The sequence below is a fragment of the Myiozetetes cayanensis genome, unplaced genomic scaffold, assembly GCF_022539395.1.
Source record: "Myiozetetes cayanensis isolate MyiCay16 unplaced genomic scaffold, myiCay2020 scf1, whole genome shotgun sequence".
Taxonomy (NCBI): domain Eukaryota; kingdom Metazoa; phylum Chordata; class Aves; order Passeriformes; family Tyrannidae; genus Myiozetetes; species Myiozetetes cayanensis.
In genome coordinates this window covers 73,621,869-73,644,569 of record NW_026086604.1, presented here as the reverse complement: position 1 = coordinate 73,644,569, position 22,701 = coordinate 73,621,869, and the positions used below count along the sequence as shown (strand labels likewise).

Here is a 22,701-nt window from a genome sequence, read left to right as displayed (position 1 = left end):
TTTGGCTTCAGTGTCCTCTGTACCAGGATTTAAAAAATTTGCAAGCAATCTTACAAGTAAGGGGTCTTCTGTCTGCTTGGGTACCGGTGACATGGGAGGCATGTTAGCATGTGAATGGTGCATGTAAACACTTATTTAAGCAACTTTGACAGCATTAGGAACAAAAATGTGCTTTATTTCATAGCCAAGTAATAGGATTGGCCCTCCAATCCTTCAACTCCAGAGTTGGAGTTATCCCTTGTCTCAGATGGCAGCCTGGGGAGGTGATTAATTGGAAAGGGAGAAATCTAGCCTGCTAGACATCTAGCTCCTTTCAGGAGCAGAAACTAGAAAGATAGTTTTTGTACCAGCCTTACCTACATGGAAATCAGGAAACCAAAGCAGGGACAAAGTTACTCCAGGTCTGAAGGGTTCCTCTTACAGACAAAAGGATAGTGATTTTATTTTCTAGTATATAATACATGAAGTTGTTTTTTACACTTGTAGGAATATTACTGTGAGACTTGTGAGGTTGAAAATACATTGACTTGCTCAGCCAGTCCCCTTTCTGCTTTAAAAATTTGTAATGATTTTAATGCCAGGGTTGAATGGAAGCAACGTAGAAGAATGCGTGTGCCAACAGATAGCTGCTGTACCTTCTCCTGTAAATGTGTGCTGCAGATAACAAAGATTTCCAAGAATGATAAGGGAAGAAAACTTTGCATTAAGTAATGTTACCTGCTCTGGACAATACTGTGAAAGAAAGAGGAGAACTACAGGTCAGAAGTAAGAGATGAGTGTAAAAAATTAGGGAGAGAATGGACCTTGCCTGACCAGTGAAGAGATGTGTAAGAAATGCTATAAGTCATAAACCCTTTTAATGTGTGGTATTCATACATTGCTTCCTCAAGGGGGGAGGGTTATTTGGGAGCAAAGTGTTCGAAACAAAGTTTGAAAAGTGAGAAACAAAGATATTCGCACTTTTTTTTTTTTTTAATTACCTTTAGAGGCTTTTCTACAGGTTGGTAGTCGTAATCAATAGCAAACATCACTAGGAAGTGACCAGACCCTTGGTGTGCAGTTCTCTCTAGACTTCTTGCTACTTTAAGAGAAATTTATACTAAGGATAAAGAATATTTGCAGAACAGAGGTTGAGGCTGTCATCATTGGCCCATATAACATGTTTGCAGTGGCAAGTGTGTTTAGTTTACAGGAAGTAAAAAATGCTGGCAGAATGCTTAAGAACTAATAAGTTCAGCTCCTGCAGTCACTTCCAGAACTGCTGTAGCCAGTGAAGAGCCTCCTGTTGACTTCTGGACCCTAATCCAATAAAGCCTTAAGACAAGGCTATATTACTGCAGTTTAGTGAGGCGACTTCATTTGTTCACCTCATAAAATCTCTTAGACAAATACCTGACTTTTCCCCTTCTAAAAAAGGTCATTCTGATGCATGAACAGGTAAATTACCAGAATATTAGAGAGATAAACCATTTCTAACCTGTTTTCATTATTTCCTTCTGCAGTCCATTTCCAGTTTATTTACAGTGCTGCATGGCATTTATGAAATGAAATATTGCATAGCTCTCTTCTTAGAGAAAGGCCTTCAGGAAAATAGTCTCAAGTATTATGGCTAAATGATCTTTCTCCACACTAATATGTTTCACCACACAAATTTGTGTCTTGAACTTAACACCATTAGAAGAGAGATGCTCACTTTTATTCTACTGTTGAGAGCATTCAACTCTCAGTATCTTACCCTGAGATTAACAGTAATTACTATTGTGTTTAGAGCTCAGTTGTTGGAAAGCAGAGTTTGCATTAAAAATTCTGGCTCCCTTGAAAAATGTTGTTGGATGCACTTGCTTGGAAATAAATAAATAAATGGCTCCAATGTGATGAGGCACAACACAACCTCAAACAACTCACCCAGCAAATAATAGCACCACTACCCTGTGGGCTCAAAAATCTGTCACCACCCACACAGCTTCAGAGCTGCTCACATATATAGTGGTGGCCTGACTTGTAATGTCTGTGTGCATTTGCATCAGCATTATTATAGAGGGGGAAAGCTGAGGTGTGCATTAGTTCACTAACGTTTGAATTGACCTTAGGTAGCATTAAATACAATTAGCAGGTGTGGCTGATAACTGGTAACATCAGAGGATGTTCAAGGGGTGGCAAAGGCCAGGAAGAGAGCAATATTTTGATCTCAAGGCCTATCTGCAGTAGTCCCTTAATTTTCAGTGGGAACACTAGGAGGTTTTTTTTGTTCGGGTTTCTTTTTTAACTTTCTAGCTAGCCCCTGGATCATTAGCTTCAGTTGCTGTCACTAGCTGTTGGTTGGGCAGTTTAACTTGCCAACATAACTGCTACGTATGCAGGCATAATGTTGCTCAGCGGCTTGCACATCCTTGGAAACTAAAACCGAGTAAGCAGAGCCTTGCTGCTGCTTTCTCCTGAGGTCATTCAGGTGCTCTGGTTCCGCAGAGAAGTTGCCATACGTTGTGTGTGGTGTGGCGATTGATATCAAACAGGCAAGCCATAAAGGAAATGCTAAATGTTTTGGATTCCAAATTATTTTGCAGTAATTGCTTTAAAGCAAACTGTTATTTTCTTGTATTTGATTGGGTTTTTGGTTAGTGTTTTTTTTTTTTTTTTAACTTGAAAAAAGAAAGTGTTGCCAGAAAAAGAGAACAAGTCATGAATAATGTATCAAAAAGAATTAGTGAGCTTATTGTCTGCCCATGCCATTTGCAAACTTAGTAGGGGGTTAAACATTTTGATTAATGGCTTATGAAGCTTGTTTTGGGGGTAAGTGTTATTGTCTGGACATTCAAAACAAGTAATGGGAGAGTTCACATTCCCAGCTGTTCACCGAGGATTTGGGCCAAGTTGTGTAACCTTTCCGTGGCACAGTTTCCTTGCCTTTGAAGTGTGGCTAGACACCTACTTGTATGTAGACGTAATGAAAATTCAGATGTCAGAAGAGCTCTAAGATGAAAGGTGCTGTAGGAGCACAAAGTACTCCTATATTGATGTTGTGAGAGGTCAGAGACTTGTTTAAATTGTGTAGGACTTTAGTACCATATAAACAAGAAAGCTAACAAAGTCTTGTAATTTGTGTAGACCGTGACTATGTTATTACCACAATCATATTACTAATAGGCTATGCTGATGGAAATGCCCTGTTTGTTTTAAATGAATGTGAACCATATAGCCTTTAAAATTAAATTTAGATGAAATTGTGTTGAAGAAGCAACCATATACAGAGTATATTATCAACAGAATTTTTTTTGTTGTTATTATTTTTCATGGTGATATTTTGAAGTAGTTAATTTTTCCTGCAGAATTCACAAGACAAATAGTCAGGGAACTAGCTAGAAATGATCACTAAAATACATCTAACTTTCCAGTTTAGAATTAGCAAATCCAAGTGAGATGTTCTATGAAGGATTGAAAAAGATACCACACACACCTGAAGTAGTAGTTTTCAGAATTTATACCTCAATGCTGGCTCCAGAGACTTTCTTCTAAGCAAAGCATCTTTATGTCCTTTTGCATGCCAGCCTGAGCCCTACAGCCTTAGATCTTAAATGGTCATCTAGCAAGCACTGGGGGTTTTCACACTAATTCTAGGTGGGGTCTAGACCACTCAGAAAATTTTTGAGACTACACAAGTGATTAATTAGACTTATATGTCTATGTTAGTTGCAGTGAGTGTTAGATAGCAGGCATTGCATTCACCCCTCATGCAGAGCATTTGCTGGCATTTCACAGCAAGCAATGCATGCTGAGATCTGGGAAGAAGTCAGAGTTTTCATAAAACATTTGCAGATAAAAGCCAAATTTCAGCAAAGTGCTAATGTTCTTAAAGGTGACAAAGACACATACTCCACTCAGCTAAACCAACATGTGTTTGTGTTTTATAGCACTTCAGGTACAAAATAAACAGGTTACGAAGAGCAGTGGAGCTATCACCACTGGAGATTTCAGATGGTACTAGAAATTATGAGTATGAATCTGCTAATGAGGTGTCCATTCCCTGCAGTGCTCCATGTTGCCATAGTGTAAAATGCATAATCAAAAACTAGGGCTTGTGTTATACCTCATTTGTCGATATCTTCCCTTTTTTATATCGTATTCTTTCTTTCCTTCACATAACCCTCCAGTTTCCTGCCTCCCACTTCCCATGGCTGTGTTACCTCTGCTCTAAGGACTTCTCTGGACTTTCTTACCCTTTTTTGTTAAGAACTGGCAGGTTTTGTACTTGGTGATACCCATTAAGCATGTCTGAAGGAGCTGGCTAGCTATAGAGCTGTAGAGATAACCTATGTCCAGGAAGAGGGCGAAGGAGGGAAGGAAAAACAACTCTGTAGCACCAACTAGCCACTTCTTTATGAAGTAATCTAATTAAATTAATCTCAAAACTGTAAGTTCAGATGACACTTGCCCACCAGGTTGCTGGAAAATCGAACTTAGAGGTCTGTGGGTTGGAAGTGATTCTCCCTGCCAGAAGATTAACCAATGCAGTGGGAGACAAGGAGCACTTTCAGTTTTGCTGAGCAGTCCCAATTCCCAGTCTCTAGGCTGGAGGACCTCTGGAGGCATTACAGTCATAATATTACTGGATTTTTACTGAAAAAGGTTCATGGGGTAATCAAATACTCTGATGCTTATTTCAGAGAGAGGGAGATTGCTTTCTCCTCCCTTTGCCAGTGAAAATCTAGAACACTGAGACAGCATCAGGAAGCAGAGATGAAAATACCTCAAGGCTTATTTTAAAACATGGCTTCAAAACTGAAATTTTGAAATGCATTTGAACCACTGTATTCTGCATCATAGAGAGAAATTCCTGAAATACAGCTTTTGGTTTTGAGGTGAACTGACCATTTAATTTGTTTTAGGGGTTTTCTTGTTCAGTTCTTTTGGTTGCCTTTTCCCAAAACCGAGAAAGCTTCTCTTCACATTTTGTGGTTTGAACTGACTTATTTGTAATATTTGCTCATTTTGCTGCTGTCTGAAGAACTTGATTGTATACAAAGTCTTATATGACATGACCAATCTTATTACTGAAGATAAGTGTCCTTTTATATGCAAAGGAGGTATATACTCAAGGATACAGCTTTGGAAGTGCAGATTCTATCTGTTCCTATCTTGATCCTAGACAAGACATTTATCTCTCTTTGTGTGAATTTTGTCAGTTCTAAAATTGTGGTGTGTTTCACAAGGCAGCTACAAAGTTTATTTCTTCATGTTTGTAAAACATGGATGTAAGTTGCTGTATAAATAGAAAATTTAAATATATCTGCCAGCTCATGCAGAAAACTCTGTGCATAAAACTGAGCAATTCTAAACAGATTTTGCATTGCAGATACTTTCAGAAATCTGTGATGCTTTTATGTATTACTGCTGAGCTCAAATCCAGTTTAAATGGCATATCAGAACATGTGTTTCTTAAAAAAAAAATGAAAATTTGTAACTTCCTTAGATTTTAACAAGCTAATCTAATCAGCTATTGGTACCTTATCATTTCTGTACTAGGAAACCTGTAGGTTTTGGGGTGAGGGAAACAGGAGTGTTACTATGCAATTAGATTATCAGATTGCCCTTCTTTCTGCCTGCTTGATTTTCTACTGACATAATGTTGCTGTAGCTACAGTTTTAGACACCACTGCTGCCTTTTCAGATAACCATTAGCTGGGGAATTAAAAAAAGAACTGCCATAAGAAAAACAGACCTAAATGACTCGTGAACTTTAGTGTCTAAAGCAGCAAAGCTCTGCAGTGCTCCCATCTTCTATCTCCTCTGTGATATCACCTTTTTCAGATTGTCCATGGAGCTTCATTACCTTGCTTTAGGGTTTTTCTACATATGTTTTTCTTGATACAATGCAGAATAAAAGAGCCTGCATGAAACATTAACTAAGAATGACTCCAAGTGTAAATATGCATTTTTTTCCAAAGAGGCCTGAAGTACAAGTGCTGTTATTTGCAAAGCCACAGTTGATTTCCATAGCCCTTTTAAGAGCATTCTGGAAAAGGACAAAGGAAAAATACTGGAGAGTAAAGAGCAGTTTATTGAAAAATAAGTGCCACAAGGGAGTGAAATCTCAAGTGCCAATTTAATTATTCTCCCTAAGATTGATGCAAAAAATCCAGTGTTCTTGATTTGGCAGGAGTGTTACAGTTGCAGAAAGGGTGGTCACTGTTGCCCAGCATGCTCAGTTTGCCTTACTTGTGTAGTGGTTACATCAAGAGTTCAGCTTTTACTGTGGGAAGTGAACAAACTGCAAGACACTACTTATTTTCAAGTGTTTGCTTCACATAGCATTTTTAATTGCTAAGGCAATTTTTTCCAACCTTTCTCAATTTTCAGAGGCTAGAAAACTTTTAGTGGAGGTGCAGAGGAAATTCATGTCCATAGAAGCCTGAGAGCATATTTGTTTTTATTTATTTATTTATTTTTATTTATATTTATTTATTTAATTTTAATATTTATTTTTGTTATTATTTTTAGTAACCTGTTTCCAACCCCTTGTAAACATTCCCTAAAGTACAGGGTTCCATGGGACTGAAAGCTCAATGCATATGCTCAGAGCATATGCTAGTATGTTTGCCAACAAATACATTTGAAAGGCTTTTGGCTGGGAGACAGTCTGTCTTCTGGCCTTCTTACCTGTGTTTTGTAGGTAAATTAGTGAATTAAGTCAGATGCAGGCTGTGCATGAGCTTTCATGGCTGGCATGGTTTTCACCTCTGCTGGATGAAATGCATTGGTGCCTGCCAGCTGGGACTGATTGTTTTCCTTCATCAAGTCAGATGTGCAACATGAATAGGTATAAGGGGTGGAACCACATGGCACCCACCGTTTTTCTGCTGATGGTGTTTGACATCTACACCCCTGAAAATATAGGTTTTATGTCTAGATTTCATTGGTCTCATTCTCCTGTTCACTTCCTGCTCACCCCTCCATCATTCTGCTGCATATCAGTGACCATTATCTTATTTTTGTAACCTCTGTTAGTGTATTGTAGCTGCTGTTCCTGTAGCCACGGGCAGCTAAGGTGAGGTAGCTCTGATCTACCTCTGGCAGCTTCCCTCTTCATGGCAAAGGCTTTCCTTGCCACATCATACCAACGTGCTCCAATAACTTGGCAGCTTTTGATCTCAGATTCGCTGTCCTGCAGATGAAAGACTGATTCTTGCACAAGTCCATTGTTGCCATTTCCTCTGTCAGCATCTTACCAATTAAAGAGCCTCTAGCCCATTTAAAAAGAAAACAAATTGTTAGCAGCATCACAGGGCGGGAAGACACTTCACATTTTTGGTTCTGGTGAGAGGGAAAAAAATGTCAGTTATGTAAGAGGAAAGTCTATAGAAATGAAGCATTTATAGCTCAGACGGAAAAGGGAATTTGATAACCATCTGCAGTTGTATGAACTGTGGTGTGGTCATAAAGGAGAGGAAACGGGGAAACGAGGTTAGCTAGGTCACTGCTGAGGAGGAGAATGTGGCCAGGAACAGTGAGAAAGAGTGGGGCAGTTAAACACAGTTTACACTGAGAAGGATTCCAGAGGATTTTTCAATTAAAAACAGAAGTTGTTCCCTCTCACACGTTACTTCCATCTAAAACATGGCACAAAAAGTGCTGTGCTTTAAACAATGAGAGAGTAGTGATGGTGATTGATTGTTTTATGTAAGTTCAAATTCAGTGAGTCACCAAAAGCAAAGACTACTGTGATCACTGTAAAGTGCTGTTCATGATGGGTCAAGCCTGAAGACCACATTTCCTGATGAGGGAGACAAGCAGCTTGGGAACCACATCCTCTTCAAAGCATTCAATGCACTCCAGAAGAGCATTGTGGTTATGGGCTTTTACAAATGTAAAATAAACAAAAACTGCTATTCAGAGGTGTGGAATGTCTATTATTAATGATTAGCACTCATGATACAGTTTTCTTACAGCACTCTGTTTTTCCCGTGCTGCCTTCAAGATTCTGGGATACAGATACAGGAAGCACTTGCTAGGGGGAGAAGCCAGAGCTACCTAACTAATAGAAGTCTTGACTGTGAGTCCCTGTCTTGTTCCTTTTAGAAGCATGTACTGGAAGCAGTGTGCCCTTTGCTACCCAGGTGAGTAATACACAGCATTGGGGTCTCCCTGGCAGAGCTGAGTGGAAAAAATCCAAACAAAATGAGCTTATCAAATCATACTTTCCAGTTATGAGAGAATTGAAGTGTTGAGATTTCCCCAGCGCAGAAGTAAGGGAAATCTTAACTCTGCTTCTTATCTGGAGGCTTGCTGAGTTTTTTAAAGGGCTTAAAGGCATAGCTGCCATGAGACAAAACTTGGCTAGACTCAAGGCAAGCATCATGGATGTTTCAGGTCTTGTGGTCTCATATGGTGCCTGCCCAGCAGTGCACCCTTTCTTGACCCTTATTGTCTTTCCAGTTCAGTTCTAAGGGTACTTTGATTGGTTTTCTTGTGAGTGCTGGAGTGTATTAGTTACACAGACATCTGTGTGGCTTTGTCACACAACTGGAGCTGCAGTGCAGCTCATTTCCCTGATTACTGCCAGGGAGCCCATGCATTCTGCCCTCACCTGTTACTGCCTTTGGTAACTTACTCCCTCAGTCCATCCCCCTTCCTCCCCCTCTGTGTCATTTTGGAGATGACTGAATGTTAGAATTATTTGCAGCCCACTGAGCCCAAGAGGCCAGTTAAGGAGATGAGTTCAAACCAGACACCAACTCTGCCTGGCAGAAGTGAAAACACTGGGTGATGTACTTGGAAAGGAGCTGGTTTTCTCCATTTGCATGGCCTGTGGTGGTGTTGAATAAATCTTCTGCTCTGAGGGTTTGGATCACCCTCTTCATTAAATTTTAATTTTTGCCCTCTCTTGCTCATAGGTTTTTTGAAGCCCATCAAAATAACTCCAGTTGTCCTTGGTTTTGTACAGTCTCTGGTAATTTTCCTCTGCACTTCAGTAGCACATAAAAACTGGTAATGTGGGGCTCCAGACTTAGCGTGACAGCACTGTCAGCTTCCCCAGTGGTTGTGTTGGAGTGTAAAGATTTTGCAATCTTAGGCATTTCCTTGAAAAGAGAAAGGAAGTCCAAACCACACAACATTTTCCAGCTCCTTAAGACACCAAAGGTAGTCATCCACTGAAAGCTTTCTCTTTGTCACAGGTAAATACATTTTTCATATGCTTCTTTATTACACACATGCACATGTGCATAGTTTGTTGTGAGCGGGAGATTAACTTTATAGGAGAATTATACACCGAGTGGTGCTAAAGTACTGTCTTGATTACTTACTGACTTATATGCAAGGCAAAATGGTTAAGGAAATGAGAGAGGCAGTAACTGCACATGTACCTTATGTGTGGTTTATACCTTGAGCCACCTCCTTTACATGTTGTATGTGCAAATGCTGGGGTTTTTTTCTGAATACATCGTTTTCTATATGGATTTCATTTTTTCAAAAATGTGACCTTGAGAGCACTCCTGATCACTGCACCACTGTTCTTTATATACTTGTGGGCAGTCATTTTGCTTCAGAGTGTTTTATTTCAAAGCATGAAAGCATGACGACCTTTCAGCATTCACAGTCTTGTTCTTATATGAGCTTTCTGAGATGCAGTCAACGGTCTACTGGTTAGGACATGCTCCAGCATTGTAACAGTCTTGGGAAGAGCTTTGTCAGCAGTGCCTTCTGAATCTGATACGTAAGTAGTGTATTTCCCTTCAGCTAATACTGTGCAAAGGCCTCTCTTTAATAAATTTATGAGAAATTGCAGCAGGTAGCCTGCTTGACATTTTCTTATTCTAGACTTGACCTGCTGGTGAGCTTTGAATCACTGTCCAGAAAAGGCTAGTACCGTTGTGGGCTAGCTTTTTCAAATCGCGGCACGCCTTTTTTGTCAGCTGCAAGCTCTTACCGCATTGTGGGTGGTTGCATCACTGAGGAGAAAATAGCTAGTGAAGGCACAATCACTGCCTCAGGACTTCATCAAGGAAACCTCATGTGAAGTTACATATTTGTGACTTGAGCTCCAAGGGTTTGGTCATACTTTACAGAAATCTGCAGATGTGGGGTCTGTTGTATTCTGTGTGCGTCCACTGATTTGAAAGGGGAAATGAGTGGTAAGAGAGAGGGGTTTAAATGAAGAGGGAAGCTGTCTGAAAGGGAAAAGCGTGACATCTTTGGCTTCAAAAATACCAGAACCTCTCAGAAGTCCCAGTGTCCAGCAAATAGCTGTCTTGGGTCATGTAAGCTTTTCACCACACTAGAAGGGCTGAAATTCTTACAGTCAAAGTGACTGCAGGATCATAACTTCATCACTAATATCTTTCTGAATAACGAACTGGATACTTTTTCCTCTCTCATCCTGCTGGAAGTCTAAAGTAGACAGAGGAGGCATGCCAGTGCAAATTTAGCTTAACGAGAAGGCCATCAGGTTCTCTATGCCCAGCACTTTTAAGAATGTTAAAGCAATACTTGTCCAGTTGTTGATAAGGGATAACCTGTGCATAACTGTAGAAATAAATGGAGGAAAAAAAATGACTCACTAATATCCTTGACCTTTTTTCAAGAACAGGTAAGAATAGTATCAGCACTTGAAACATTTAGGTATGAATACAGGGATTTCTAGATGAGTTTGCCCTGTCTTTTGAGAACTCTGAGTAGGGAGCACCATGACAAGAAGTAAGATAATTGGCTGACATGGAAGTGATTCTGTCTGAAGCCAGAAGAACAAAGGACATTTGAGTTCATTGTTTTGAGTTTTTTCACTCTTAACATGCTTATAGCATTAGGGACCCTAAGCACTGTTTCACTTTGCTGTTGACACAGTGTGGGGGTGAGGGATGCACAGACAAGCTTGGAACGATTACAAAAAAGGATTAGTAGCTGTTTTGCAAGAGGTTACTATTGCAACTTCTGGGAGTTGTTTTCAAAGGCAGCTACAAGCATGAGTGTCTCTCATTTGCTCTGCATAAAGAATAATGCCTGTATAGTCTCATGACATTTAGAATCAAATACCTCTACACTTTCCTTCTTTCTGTTTTGGACAGATAAGATTCTATAACCTCAAATCTTCTGTGTATATCCCTTTGTTTTGTGATTCCTTTGTGAAAGAAAGAAAACAACCATTGAGAAAAACAGAAACAGGATATAAAAATAAGGAGCTGTGCACAATTCAGTCCTTTTTTATCTCTTCCACTGAATCACTGCGTGGCAGGGCACTGACGCAGCACCATAACCAACAGTCTGGTGTCTGCAGCCTGACAAGCCGAAAAGCTTGGATCGAGCATCATCAATCTCATATTTTACTGTCTGTTTTTGGTCTTTGTTTATACATATTTATTTAAAACTGGGGATTTTTTTGTTTCAGCTCTGTGCTGGGGCTTCCCACATGCTACCATGTTTGGTGGCCCTGGACAGCTCCTGTCCCTCCTCCTTGTCATCCTGCCTCTCATTTGCTGCCCTTTTTCTGTCCACAGTAGTCTGTAATCTTCAAATACCTTCTTCCTTTCTGTCCTCCCTGCTTCTCCTTTTCTGTGCCTGTCCATGGGCTGCCTCCAAAAGCACATCCCATAGCTGCTTGCAGATAAGCAGCCCACTGTAAGTATGGCAGCAAGGTGCTCGCTGCCTGCCCCCAGTGGATTCCTTCCTTGCAAATGAGAGGCCTGGTTCAGCAAAACAAATGATTAATTAAAAATCTTTCTTATGTTTGTGACCATTAAATATAAGCCTGAGTTAAGCTCATGTACAGGTATTTACCTCACATCTGAGATAACCAGGCTTCAAATGAAGAATGTGAGCTTTGTAAAGCTGCAAGACTTTATCTAGCAAAGGGTCTGTGCTTGCCTCTTCTTCTTCCAGACATGCAGTGCAGTACCAGGCAACGTGCCACCCAGCTATCTGTATTCCTCCTTTCACTTCTCACCACGTCAGAGCCGGATTGGGTCAGTCTGGTTCAGATACTTGTTCTCTAGGACCAGGCAAGTCACAGCCTTGGCAAGGCACAACTGTGGCTGCTTTACCACTGCCTGTGGCTCCCTCTCATCCTCACCCAGGTGGCTTGTTTTGAATTCCTGCTCAGCACGATACTGTGTAGGAGAAGCAGTGGAATTTTTGTCCCTGCATGCTAATGTCTGATGGCACGTGATAAATGCCTGCTGTCCTCATTGGTGGCTTTTTTTAGAGAAGTTGCAAACTAAAGTCGGTGATGTCAGTTAGTGATTATTCTCGCTAAGTCTTAAAGCCAATTTCTGGATCACAGATGAGAATAACATTGCCTGCATTCCCCACATACCTTTTCATCCTGCCGTTATGTCTCATTGCTGTAGCTGAGCAGGAAGGTTTTCTTACCTTCGTGGCCAGAGATAAAGATGTTGGAGTGCTGAGAGAATCTAATCTCAACAAAGCCCCTTTGGATTAGAGAGTGCTTGCTCCTTGGTGTGTTCTTTCAAAGACAATCCTTGGAGGAAACCTGGGAGAAGCATGACAAGCTCAGTCAGTTGTACATGGGCATGAATACTTGTGCAGAGAGGTCCAGGTGTTGTGAAAGTGTTCACTGTAGGCTTCAGACAAATGTATCCATTGTGAACCTGTGCATCGCTTGAGGGACTTTGGAGATGTTCATAACATTCTTCAACATTATAAATATTTTTAAATGCTATATATAGTTTGTCTTCAGACATTTCCAGGTCATAACTAAACTACTAGGTTTCCAGATTAGAGATGGGTGGCATGAATAGCACAGTGTGAGTCAGACCCATCACATGTTCTAAATTAAACTTGTGCTGAGCCAACATTGATCCTAAGACTCTTTTGAAAATCCCCCCACCTTACAGAAATTCTGATAGTGTTTCTACAGAGGTTGATAAAGAAGAAAAAGCAGAAGCATGGAGTGCAGTAAGGAAGAAACAAGCCAGCTGGGAGGAATCAAAACATGCAACTAGGAGAAAGTATTCTAAATAAACAAGTCAGTGAATTAACAGTTTCAGTAGCAGATAGGTTCTGGCTTGCCTAGCATTCTTAAGAGTTCGAAATGCAAAACCTCTAACTTTGCAGAAGCAAGGCTGTCTCCAAATCAATGGCTGTTTCCCTACCTAGGCATTGCAAGCTGCCTTAAGTATCACTGCAAAGGGCTTCAGTTTTCTGGAGGTAAAAAAGAACACCATGAAATGTGTGAGGGTAACATAAAGATCAGAAGATAGGAGATCTTGGAGGGTTTATCTAGTGACCTGTCACCCAGTAGAGATAATAATGCTTTAAGTGAGATTTCACCTGGGATACTTTGCAGAGGTCTGGCCATACATACTCAAAGCAGCTCAGTTCAAGCTTGTTCAAAAGATTAGGCAAAAGAAAACCTAGCTGTTAGTTTCTCAAATTTTTTTCATCATCCTATCTGGGGAGGCGAAACTGAAAGGTTTTGGTTTCTGTAGCCCAGCAAAGATAGGTAGAGCGTGATTAAGGTGGTTCTGTGTGAGGGAGATGGGGTCATATTCTCTGATGAGAAGATGTCAGCCTACCTGTAAACAACAGGAAATTGAGTAGCACCATATGACTGTGAACAGACAGTGAGTGCTTTTAAGCTGGAAATGATGAAGGGTCCCAGCTTCCAGAACAATGAGACTCTGGAAAGAGCAGGGTCAGCAAAGCTGAACTACTTGTTTTTAAGATTGCATTAGTGAATGTCATGCTATTGCATGTGTGCCTGGAGAACCACAAAGTACTAAAGCCTACGCCCCTGTAAGTTGTTTCCATTCCTTGTGTGAAAGGAAGATAGCAAACTTCTTAATCTCTCTGAATATGCTGTGGTTCTAAAATACATGTTTTTGAATCTTTCTTCCTTGCTTGCTTGAGACCTCCATAAACCCTGTTCTGACAGAGGAACGATGCCCAGAAATGCAAGGTGTCTCCTCCCCTTGGGACACTTAGACAGGGGGCTGCTTCTGCAAGGCTGACAGTGCTGCTGCTGCTGATGCTGCTGGCACCAGTGAACAAATGAAGCTCTGTTCATTTTCGGCTTTAGCAGAATGAGCGGGGGGTGGGGAACAGGACAGAAGAAGGACGAGCTTGGGGATGGAGGTTGCTCAATCAAATGAGAAAAATATAATGAGAGAAGACAATGTATATTCAGTTTCATAAAGAAGTTCTATAACATGTTAAACAAAATCTGGAAGGGTTTGGTAATGCCCCTTTATCCCTGTTCACAGGAGAGCTTATCTTTTATTTTTTTCTGTTTTGCATGCTAATGATAAATCAAATCTGATCATCTTCTTGTTGCCATTGACCCTGATTTAGAACAATCTCAAAACATAAAATACTTTCCCATTTTTTCACTGCTTATGTTTTTTCCCAGCATTCCGAATAGCAGGCTGCTTGTTGTGATATGAAAATCTTTTTAAAGAGGAAAGCTTTCAGACTGTACTGAGAACATTGGAAGAAACGTACTTATCTTCTGTTGGCCACTTTGAAAATCTCAGTCTTTATATTTCCATCCATTTGAATTATGCTGCTTTTGTCCTTCTGAAAGCAAAACAACCATTATTACTATAATGAGAAAAAAATCTATTCCAAGTTTTACAAGACACAGTACTTTCAGAAATGTGGCATTTTAGAAGTGCGAGCATTAAATTTGTTGGCCTCTGCATAACTGGGGCTACTAAGAAGCTGTATTGGTGTTGTTGTAGTAAATTAAAAATGTGATTTTAAAATGTTTTCATGATGTGACTAGAACAATGCATCCTCTAAGGAGAGTAAATGCTGAAACATGAGAGTCTTACTTCTTTGTCTGAGAGATTAAGCATTTTCCTTTAGGTGAGTTGCGGTTGAGGGAAGAGGGACTTTTATTTGACTTGGGGGCTTCTGGATTGTTTTTAGTTACACCACATACATGCAAGTGTTTGAGCGTTGATGGAGCACAGTCCAGTTACTCTGCTGACAGCAGATGGAAACAAAGGGCCAGACCATGAGGTGTGTCCTACCTGCTCTACCCTGTGGCCATCATCTGGCCCCACTCCTTCTTCAACCCTACTGAGGAGGAATGGCTGGGGAGAGGGGTAGACAAAAGGTTTGTGTCACTGCTATCACTGCTGTACAAAGGGTGAATCCTCTGGCCTTTATAAATGCTGTTGACCTTTATTTTTTTTTTAATAAGGGCAGTGTTCATTCCTCCACAAATAAAGTGGAAGATCTGTTTACTTTATACTTACATCCTAGAGTTGGAGAGGCTGAAATCTCTCTGCAGCATAGCTATTCCCTTTTTATCTCTAATGATCACTCCTTGTTGCTAGACTAATGCATGGGAAAACTGGTGAAGATTTGGTATTTCCCTCAATATCTTTGCTTCTTGAATAGTCATTATGACCTCTGCAGCCATAGATAGGTAGCAATGCCCTTAGAAAGTAGAAAACCGATTTTTTTTCTGTCCCAGTCTTTTAAAAGACTGGTCTTTTTCATTCACTCTTGGTAGTGAATTAGAAATTTGCTGTATCATTGTTAACTAAGCAGAATAAAGACAGTCTGGAAATAGAAATTGCTGCAGCCTGTGCAGACAGAAGTCAGCTGTTGCTCAATGTCATTATGAAACTGTGGAGTCATCAGAAATAGTCCTCACAGGAAACGTGAATATCAGGCACAATGGTGGGTTTCCAAACTGAAAATAGACAGACAGAAGTCTGGGTAAAAGAAAGAAGACTAATATCACATGACATGAAAGTGGCTCCAATTCTTTTTGGCCCACTGGAAGTTTTTGGCTTTCTGTAGTATCTGATAGCCACAGAAAGGATACCTAAAGACTCATGACCACTGAGTGCACTCCTAATCCAAGATGGTCCATAGAGTTTCGCTATGCTCACTGGGAACTTACTCCACATTAACACTGAAGCCATGCAAAAACACAACCCTTGAAAACGAATAGGAGGAGGAGATTTAGGAAAGGATAACTTATCTTGTTAATGACACTGAGGAATAAGACACTCAGGAGAAATCCAATAGCATCAGTGGTAGAGGTCCTGTTAGCACTGTCAAGGAGAAAAAGGAAAGGCTTTAAGAAAAGGAGACAATAAATTTACTTTCCAACTCCTTTATCACCCATTACATAAAAAAGCCTGAGGGAACAAGATCTTACAATTGGAAAGAGTCTTAATGGCCCAAAACTCAGCCCAGAACAAAAAGCTATAGTCATCACATTTCTTTGCTTTCTGGACAAAGAACTTGTTATGTAAAAAGTGGAATAAAAGTCAAGGGCCTTGGATAAGCCAATAAGCAAACCTCCCTTTACTCAGACAATTAAAGAACAGATCAGGAGAGAGGACCAAATGCAAGGCTTCAAGCAGCAGCCTGTTAACCCACCAAACCCATGTGGATTTGAGATGAAGGTCCACCAGTTTTCCAGCTACAGGGAATCACACCGTCTGTGCCCTTGGAGTTTCTCTTGTAGCATCAAAGCCCGTGACTCTAAATACTCCCCAGCTTCTGTCAGAAGTTAGTCCTGTTGTAAAAGTGAGGGGTATCTGTTTGTTCGTACAATGTGACTCAGCTTCTTTTGTTTCCAATAGTGATGAAATCATTGCTGGGTCCTTATTGCATAGTTGTGATGTTTCAGAAGAGAAAGATAGAAAGGAATGGAGAAGTTAGTAGTCAAATAGTTGTAGTACAATGTTTTTGTATTACTGCCTCAACAATACCTTTGTTCTGTATCACCAGGACCTGTATGCTGTAGACTGAGAAGTCAGCAATGAAGGAAAAGGTAGCCGGCACTCATTGTTGACAGAAAAAGAGACAGGAACAGTGTGTGAAAAAGCATCTTTACTTATGAACTAATACCAGATAATCCTAATGAGGCTGCAGAATGTCAGTTTTTGAAATCAGTACCCAGATCTCACAGATTTTCATTAAACTAACAAAATGAGGCAAGAGATTTTCTTTTAATGCTCCGATAGCCTGGTCTTTATTTGTAACTGAAGAGTACTTCTGTGAAGAAATCACTAGCATTGTTATAGTGAGATGCAGAGCTCCCAGGAGAGATGAGGAAACCACTGTGTCTGACATCAGTGGATACCCAAGGAGTGCTGTCTTCGATGACTCCATTGGACATAATTTTTGCCCATTGGCAGAGCTGGAGGGCTACTACTGAGAAGAATAAGCTCAGACCCGAACAAGCAAAAAGCTGATTTTCACTATACAGAAGTGTGAGATGTTTTCTGGGAATAAAGCTCAGATAAAGCTGATCCCTCATAACGTTAATTCCATGAAAATAAAATTTAAGGTAGCGATTCAGGCAAGTGCATGGTTTCTTTTGAAGCTCTAAATTGAGAACTACTGTACATGAATAGTTCTATTTTCCACAAATTTCTGTGCTGATAACAACAACAAAACATACAGCTGACTATACCCATTCTTAACACCGTTAAATAAAGGAAGAAGGATAGTTTGGGCCATGAAATAGGCTACTCTGTAGCTACAACTACATTTCACTTTTCTAATTTGAAGATAGATAAAGGACTACTGTTTCATTTGGTTGTCTCAGTTGTTTTTATAAAACTAACAGCAGGAAAACAGCTGTAATCTAGCCAAATTCACAAACAGGTAGTGAACTAGCCTCAGACAGCTCAAAATTGTGAAGGCTGTACAACAGCTGTGGAGAGCATTTGTAGTATTGTTTCAGGAAAAGATATTAGAGAAAAAAAGTTGCAGATGATGAGGTGATATAAACCTGCACAAATGTACAGCTATACTCAAAAAGAAAAAAAAAGGGGGAAATCTCCCACAAATGGTTTACTTGATTCATCTCCATTTTAGGAGTCTGTGCTTCAGCCTTTTACTATTGAATTTCAGTATATCATAAGTGGAATACATGCAGACTTTATGGATACCAGAGCAGAGCTTAAGACAAAAATTTAAGTGTGCTTATGCAGTGAAAGGGATTTTTTAATTATGATATTTTGGCTGATTTACTGTGTCTGTGACCAGAGAATTAAATTTGGAAGAAAGGACAGTTTCTGTGCTTCAAATAACAATTGCTATAGTTCAGTTACAGCACTCTATTTTAACGCCTTGTTTCTTTCTAGATTACCAGCACTGTAGTTTCTTAGTATTCTGAACACCCAGCATGTTCCCTGTAAAAAAAAAAAAAAAAAAAAAACACACAGAAAGTTCTGTTTTCTTCTAATGTTCTTTCTAGTTTGCATCACACTGCAACTTTAACTCCTTATTTGCTGTTACAGCGGTAGCCAAAAAAGATTGTTTCCTCCAGAAACCCAAAGACCCACTTTTTCAATGGAGCTCGTTGCTTCTAAAGTTTGCGCTTTGCCTGTCAGCAAACATCTGCCTCCAATTTCTATGCAAATGCTCTTGATCACATGTATCTGAGTCATGTTTCTTCTGGAAACACAGGCAATGAATTCTCTAAATATCAAGCTGACCTGATGTTGTACTGAATGGCCACTTATTCACTGCATCCTGTACTGGGGTATCTCTGATAGCAGCTTAGATGTCAGCAGTGGGGTAATTCATAGCCCAGTGGGCAATATCCCGTAAGATGCAATGTGATAAAAATAGATTTTTCAGAGAACCTCACAATCCTAAGGAAATTCCCTTTGTTCCACAAAAAGCCTCCTTGCCTTGCCAGAGCTCAACACTTGTTATTCAAAGAGCACCTGGTTTCTTCCCTTCTATAGCCATCACCAGGAACGAATGGGGATTGCATACAGTGCTGACAGTCTTGCTCTCACCTGGGTCCCAAAGCTATCTCTGGCAACTTCAGCGTAAGTGTGCAGCTAAGCCCAGCAGAACTGCACTGGTGGACTGGGGAGCAGTGACAGACGAGGACCCAGTGACACCACAGTCTCTTGCAGCTACTTCCTTTTAGAAAAAAAGCTCATTATTTTTGCTTAAATAAATGATATACTTGCTAGGTCATCAGATGAAGAAATAAAAGTTAGGGACAGGAGTGCTGTAAACAAATAATATGATAATTATAATTCACTACTGAACACTTGTCACAATTAAGAATTCTGCATCCAGATCTTTTTTCACTGTTAGCGACTGTAACTATTTCACCTGTCCTATCTTAATAGGTGGAGTTGTGTGATGCAAGTTGCTTGCTACTTTGCTCAGTTTCCTCGCCATGTACTTACCCAATCGAAAAATAAATGCAAATTAGTTTGTAAACACTATGCTTGGGCTGCAGGCTGTTAGGTAGAAGCAAATTCAGCTAACCATTGTGTGTTTGTGATAAAATAAAATTTGTGCATTGATTTTTCCTGCTTTGAACTCTAGGCCATTTTGTATTTCTGGCTGCTGCTAGCAGAATGAGGCTGTGTCTGACAGTAGAATTGGGCTTTAAAAGGCAGAATATAAATATTTCGAATATGCCCAAGGAGACAAGTCTTGCTTCTTTGTTTTTCCCCTCAAGTTTCACTTTTTGGTTTGTGACAGTCAGCCTCCTGCTCTTCACTGAAAATTTTCCAAAATTTGAGTTGTTGTTTTTGAACTCAAGAAAGAAAGCAAATGAGAAAATGTGCCACCTTGAAAACAGATCTCCTCCTGTGAATGCAGCAGGGACTTGGCCCTGACTGTCCTCTGGTGTCAGGGGTAGTGGAGCCTCCTGTGGAGCCTGGGATCTGCACCTCTGAGCTGTGGAGATCTCTACAGATTTGTTACACTAGACTGGGTACAGTGAGGTAGCTCTGAAGCTGTCGTTCTGCGCCTTCAGATACTGTTTGAGGGGCTCATTCAGATTAAAGAGAAAACTCATAAATTGATATGTGAAGTTAAAATACCTCCGTTCCCCACCACACCCAAAGGGGAGATCAGCATTTGCACTGACTGTGGCTGGTGAGTGTGGTGTTGCACCGTTGCTGTTTCTGTGCTCTCCTCACAGCAAGGAGTGAGTGCTGGCTGCCGCAGGCTGGAGAAAGCGTGTCTCACTCGTGGCTGTTTGGGGACAGTGCAACTATGAGCTGCATTGAGGAGATTATGAGCTCTGTGTAAGCATCATTATCGTTCACCAAGCTCTCATTTTGTTTGTAAGCCCAGTCTGTCTTTCTGCTGTCTTAATTGCCTCCACAGTCCACATTTGGCTGCACTTGCAAGCAGTGATGTTGCAAGGGTGTCCATAGAAGGTCACTAAACCTTGATGACCCTTGGTTATCAGGAAGAACTTATCTTGCCAGCAGTTATCAACAGAAGAAATGTAGAAGGCGAAGTTATGTCAGTGAAGGTCCCTGAGTACTTTAAAAAGCCCAGATTCCCTGGTAAACAGTGATCAAAAGGAAAAATTTCCAAAGCTGGGAAAGGCAAACAGCATTTTTTGTTTTATCAAATTCTATTTATTTCTTGTGCAACTGTAATAGAAATGCTTGCAAAATCTCTGTGCTATATGTCAGCCATATCTGCTGCTGCACTTACAAACCACCAAATGCATAGAAAACGGAAAGTATAGTGATTCAACAAATGAGGATGGTTGTGTGTGTGTGTGTATGTAAAGCAGGCATGAAGGATTGGACAGGGATAGGAATTGCTCTGACTGGACACTTGGATTATATTTATTAATTTTTTTCTCTTTTACATGTTAATGTTATTAATGATGACTGATACTTCAGAGTCAGATTTCAGGTTAGTATTTATTAATATGTAAACCTACATGTTTGTATAAGAAGACATTCTCAACACTTAACAAACTAATTATTAGAATGGCATAATTTATGCAATGTTAGCATCACTTAAGGATGATCTACTTTGCTTCATCTTGTGAAGTTTTGTTTCAGGAGATAGAGATATTATCTACAGTATTTCTTTCATTTTACGTAAGTTCTTATTCCATCTTGTCTTAAGTTGATTTTCATAAGACCCTGGTTTGTCTCACTGGACAACCTACAGCTAAATTAGTGTCTGTCAGGCAAGGTTATGCAATCTTACATATTGCCTTAGGTCTCTGAAAACTCAGTCATTCAGTATAAACCTAAGAGTTTCAGCTCCAAGAATCTGGAAGCTTTCTCATTTCTGAGGTGTTTTGATTCCTGCCTCAAAGCCACCAGCATATTTGATGCCATTGGGCATTGCCATTCAAGTGAGGAAAAGCACTTGAAATTGTAGGAATATAACAATATTAAGATAGAATGATTGCCAGTAAAGTCTAATACAATAAATTATGTGGAATTTCTGCTGTCTTTAACTCTCAAGTATCATAAATGCTTCCAAAGGGAGAATCAAGTCCATAATTTTTTCCACATAATGCAATAACCATAAACTTTAGAAATAGTTTAGATTTGTCATATGTTAATTTAAAAACAGAAAGGAAAAATGCATCATGTGTTGAGCAGTGTTTTACAAGTAGTCTGCAGAGTACTCCGTGATCAGTGTCAGTTCGGTCCTGGTACGATGCAGAGGAGCAGATGCTTGCAGTGCTCTACTGACTTCAAAACAGCTTTGCGCATGCCTCAAGAAATTATTTCATGGTCACGCTTAAAGAAACTTGGTACCTATCAAGTGTTAAATGTGGCTCAGAGATACAATAGTTAACATGGTTTAGGGATCCAGTCTCAGCTGAGTGCTTTCTTGTGTCACAGCCTGATATACCAAAATGCATGTTTTGTCCAACGTGACCTGGGATGATTTTTTACAGAAGACATCTTTCTGTTTTAGTGTGCAGCCCTTTTCACAGTATTTCCTACTCATCTGTGCTTCTGTTCTCCTTCCTTCAGCACCTTCATCTGACTCTCTCCTGTTTTCCTGATGACTGTTGTATATCAACTATTTAACGAGCTGCTGGCCTGCCAGTGCTCTGAACTGCTCATTTGCAAGAGCCGACTTGTCTAATGTCTTCAGTTCATGAATAATCTCTTGAGTTCACTACAAATATCAGTTTCCTTTCAGTGCAATTAATTTCATCATCTGCAGTGAATACTCCCTGGCAAAGCTTAAAGCCTTGGCTTTCCTCTTGCCTTCTTTTTTCCTTAAGTCTGTTTTGCACTTCACCATTCCTTACTGCATACCCTGTTCCTTGTTAGTCTACATCACGTCTTCTGTTTATTAATTTTCTACTTTATCAGAACCATCTGTTGTCTTGGACTCCTCCTTTAACATTTTTCTTTGTAATCATACCTGTTTTCACAGGCTTTCTTATTGGTATTGCCCGATGACTGTGCATCTGACCTCTCAGCCTGCTACTCAAGAAACCAAGCATCTGCTCATGCAAATCTGTGCCGATGCTGTATTTATTAGTCCCTCCAAACCACAAAATTTTTCCTCGAAACAAGTACTGTCAAAAAAGAAACAAGGCTGAGTGGGACAGTCAATAAAAACAACACATCCAAATGAACATATGTTATTTTGCAGTGTATCCCATATATCATTCAAATACTTCTTGGCATATGTGAAAGCTGCCCAGGATACATGGCTCTGCTACCTTGTCTTCTGTCCAGCTGCCTGCCTCTGTAGCCCGCTGGCTGTTCTCCTTCCCTTAGCGACAGTATTTGTGTTGACATTGCAGTGGCAGCGCCTGGTAACAGGATACCCTATTTACATGTACTGAAGGACATGACTCCTGCCCTGGCCCTGCTCTTGGAGTAAAGTCTCTTGCTCCCTACACTGAACTTCTGCAATTATTCATACGAATGATACAGAGAGTCAAAAACCTTGTTGGAAACAGAGTAGGCCACTGTTGATTTGAATTTTTTTTAGTTAATACTATTCCCAAGT

The 22,701-nt window shown here is 40.2% G+C and overlaps 1 protein-coding gene across 1 annotated transcript in view; it reads left to right on the top strand.

Annotated features, from left to right (window-relative positions):
• The window catches only part of ANKH (ANKH inorganic pyrophosphate transport regulator), a 108,991-nt gene that overhangs the window by 2,146 nt on the left and 84,144 nt on the right, over nucleotides 1-22,701 (top strand). The window lies entirely within an intron of this gene.